Raw genomic sequence first — 4,586 nt, 5'->3', positions numbered from 1 at the left:
ACTTCTTGGTAAATGTCTTTGCTGTTAGGCCTGTTTAAATTAATGAGTCTTAAGTAAGACATTGCCAGTGGTTTTTCTCATGTGTTCCAATAGCATGATTTATTGGACGGCCCCTTGATTTAGAAAATATTGGCAAGAAAATTCACACAGTTAGCCATGTTCCCTTACCCCTGCCCTAGAGCCACCACTGTTGAGCTATTCATGTTTATTTGGGATCAAAAATGAAGAAAGAGCAAAACTTATGAAAATAAGACACAGTGAAAATGACTAAGTACAGACTCCCAGAAAAAAAATATCTTTTCCCATGGCAGAAAATCGGGAAAATGTGGAAAATACAAAAAAGAGTGGAAAAAAATTCTAACATTGTTTCTGTCTATAGGTAACCACTGTTAATATTTTTAAACATTGTGTTTAAAATATTTTCAAAATTGGTGTCATATGTGTGTGTGTTTGTGTACGTGTATTTATTTATATGTGTGATGTGTGTATATGTATATTAATTTATAGCCTGCTTTTCACTTAACAATGTGATATAACTTAATGATATACGATATAAAAAAATTTTTATATCGTATATCATCATTTTAATAACTGCATGGTACAAATGAACCACAATTTGTTAAATCAGTCCCTTATTGTTGGACATATGAGTTCAATTTTTCCTTACTAAAAATAAAACTTTAATGAATATTACTGGTACATCACTGATTATTCCTCAGTATAAGTTTTTCGGAGTGGAATTTGTGATTTTTGGTAAATATTTCCAAATTACCTTTCTGAGAGATCAGTTTGTACACCCACCAGCAGAGTCCCCGTTTCCTTTTCTGATGGCTGAAAATAGTGAGGGCGAACATTTTAAAAAATATGTTGGCTGCTTTTTCAGTAAATTTAATTGGTCAAAGAAATTAATTTCTAAATTTCTAGATGCCTTCCTGGAATTCCAAAGCTGATCTCCACATTATCCACGTCAGGGCCTAGACTCCCACAGGGTCAGAAGTTTGGGCTGCAGCCTCCCTTATTTGGGCTTCTGGAGAAGGGGAGTTACAAGCCTTCCCTATACCTGCACGCTTTCCATGCTCGGATACTACTTAACTTCCATGCAGTGCTCATACTGTATACCTTTTGTGAACTTCCCATAAAAAATATTTCAAAGTAAAAAGTGACAAGATATTTCAGATAAATTTGAAAGCAGGTACAAAGGAGAGATCTAAAAGGCCCAAAGACTTCAGGTCAATTTTTGGAATAGACTAAAAGTCATGGAAGAAAAGGCAGGCTGAACTGAGGTTCAGCTGTACATACTTGGGGCTGTGTTCCAGGAGAGGAACACTGCTGACCAGTTGTTCTGTCTATATATACGATAAGTATGAGCGGGACCTCATGTGGGAGGGAGAATATAGGCTGAGCTTAGATATCAGCTGTTCTGAGGAGTTATTTCCCAGTGCTGGGAATAATGCCTAAAGCTCCCACTCTTTTTAAGGACTCTTTTTTGGAGAAAGAGGGAGCCACAAGGCTGGACTAGCTCAGCTCCGTTATATAGTGATGGTACATTTGGCAAAATTGTTGCCTACATAACCCGGAAAAGAGAATTTGTACCAAATGAACTCATGGATCTAGTTAAGGTTATTTCCAGACAGAATGCTAGAAGTGTCAATGAGCCATTTGTTTGTTTATTTGGCTGAATACAATAAGGTGCAGGACAAGATAGATGAACAAGAGGAGGGAGTGTTCAGTTTTCTAGCAGCATTTTGAGGAGATACAGAGGGCTTAGAACATTCTGGATTGGAAAATAAAATGTTTTCCCGCTTCTAGTATCTGTAATGGCAAAATATTCTCCAAATAAGTCATAGCCTCGAGAAAAAGATCAAACTAAAGGTCTAGCAGTATAATTCTTTATTAAGACCTTAGAAATATTTAAAGTAAACTCTCGTAGCAAGACAAAAGGGCTTTTAAGAATCTTCAGGGTGTTGCCGCATAGCACTCTGACACCCAAAGTAAAGAGGACCTGTCCTGAAAAGAATTCTGGGTGTGGTTTTCATCTAATAGGCTAGACTATAACTTGATAAATAGAAAGCCCACAAATTTTATTTTTATTGGAGATGTAATTCACATATTATGAAATTCACCCTTTAGGGTGTATAATCTAGCAGGTTTTAGTATATCCACAAAGTTGTGTAATCATCACCACTGTCTAATTCCATAACATTTTCATCACCCCAGTAGAAATTCCATATCTACTAGCAGTCATTTTCTGTTCACCACTGGCAACCACTAATCTGCTTTCTGTTCTCTGGATTTGCCTATTCTGGACATTTGATGTACGTGGACTAATACAATTTATGGTCTTTTGTGTCTGGTTTCTTTTACTTAGCATGAGGTTTTCACAGTTCACCCATGTTGTAGCATGTATCAGCATTTCACTGTGTGAGTCTGCCACATTTTGTTTATCCGTTCATCAGTTGATGTACATTTGGGCTGATTCCACTTTTTGGCTATCATGAATAATGCTACTATGGAAGTTTATATACAAGTTTTGGCATAGACGTATATTTCCATTTATCTTGGGTATATGCCTAGGAGTGGAATTGTTGGACTATATATTCAACAGTAACTGTTTAATTTTTTGAGAAAAGGCAGACTGTTTTCCAAAGCAGCTGCAGCACTTGCCATTTCCACCAGCAGTTCTAATTTCTCCACATCCTTGCTAATACTTATTATTTTTCTTCTGACAAATGATAGGAAATGTGAGGTAATATCTCATAGTGGTTTTGATTTGCATTTCTCTGATAAATAATGTTGAGCATCTTTTCACATGCTTATTGGCCATTTGCATATTTTCTTTCAGCAAATGTCTACCAAATCCTTTTTTAAGGACTTTTAGGTGGGATTATTTCTCTTTATTGTTGAGTTATAAGAATTCTTTATATTTTCTGGATTCTAGTCCCTTATCTACGATTTACAAATATTTTCTCCAATTCTGTCCTTCCACTTTACGGTTTTATCTCTTACATTTAAGTCTATGATCCACTTTGAGTTAATTTTTGTGTATGGTGTGAGGAAGGGATCCACCATCATTCTTTGACATACAGGTATCCAGTTTTACCAGCATAATCTGTTGAAAAGACAGTTCTCTCTCCATTGAATTTTCTTAGCAACAGAAAGTCCATAAAATTTTAAGGAATTTGTATCAAAATGAAAAGAGACTTCTGAGCCACCAAATTTCAGTGGGCATGAAGCAAGATGAGAAAACTGTTCAGTTGCAAATATGGACTTGTTTTATGGAAAAGAAAGACTTTTGCAGAAAGTCAAAGCCAAGAGGCCAAAGGGCAGAGCCAAGAGTAATGGATTAGACTACCACTCCCAGGTAGCAGAAATGAACCCTGGTTCACATCCCCTGCCCCGGCAAGGGATAAGTGGTGACATGTGCCCAGCTGGATTTCAGAATTACTATGAACTAGTTATTAGTCCCTTAACAAAGGAAGTGTCTGCTGCAGTTACCCTGTCCCTGCCTCACCATTGTATGTTGGATGTACGGATGGCAGTTAACTTAGGTTTCTTAGGTCACAATATTCTGGATTTTTAAAAGCCACACCCTGAGTCTCATCCCTATCTGGACTGATGAAAATCATGAAATATTGGACTTTATCCCATATTGGGAGGAAATGAGCATATTTTGTATGTAAGAGAAATGAAAATAATTATGGCCAGAGAGTGGAATGCAGTAGGTTTAACATGGCCACAAAGCTTTGAGCTGCTCCCATCAAGAGATGGAGTCTATCTCCCTCATCCTTGCATCTGGGCTGGCAGTGTGACTTGCTTTGACTGGTCAAATATGGTATAAATGACATGGTGTGAGCTAGAACCTAGGCTTTGACGATCTTGCAGCTTCCGGTTTGCTCTTGTAGACCCTTGCCTGAATGTAAGGGAACTGGTCTAGCCTACTAGATGTTGAGCGGCCATATGGAAGAGAACTGAGGTGACCCAGTAGACAGCCAGACCGGCTGCAAGACAGTGAGTGAGGCATCTTGGACCTCAGTCCAACAGAATGCTCCAGCTACATATAGCCATATTCTGTGAGTGAGCCCAGGCAACCCACAGAATAGTGAGATAATATGGCACTGTGTTCTAAGCCACTAGGTTGTGAAGTGTTTTGTTTTGTGTAAACATTAGGTTCTGTTCATGTTGAAGAATTCATTGAGAGACCAGGTGCAAGAAGGAACGTTGCAAAAACTTCACTGATTAAGGTCTTAGTTTGAAGGCCTTACTTGAAAGAAGTTGCTTCTTTCTGGACTGGATTTGCCTTTCTTGTGAGACCCAGAAAACTTGCAGAGGAAGCATTTCCTTCATCCCTTGTGCAGGTGAAAATTGCAAAGCAGAGACGCTGCAATTAATGAGGGGTTGTGAAGGTCTTTCCTTGACTTTCCTTTGAGTTCTTGGGAAGAAATGGACTATATTCATCCAAAGAATTACAGTTGAAAGTTGCTGAAAATATAACTGGCTTTATTTCTTGAAAAGAACAAGTTTTTTTTTTCAGCATTCCCAGGCGCTGCTCCAAGCTAAGGCAAAATCACAGCCATCAGGCCAAGTGT

This window comes from Lipotes vexillifer, unplaced genomic scaffold (assembly GCF_000442215.2).
Source record: "Lipotes vexillifer unplaced genomic scaffold, Lipotes_vexillifer_v1.1 scaffold440, whole genome shotgun sequence".
Taxonomy (NCBI): Eukaryota; Metazoa; Chordata; class Mammalia; order Artiodactyla; family Lipotidae; genus Lipotes; species Lipotes vexillifer.
This window is presented reverse-complemented; position numbering follows the sequence as displayed.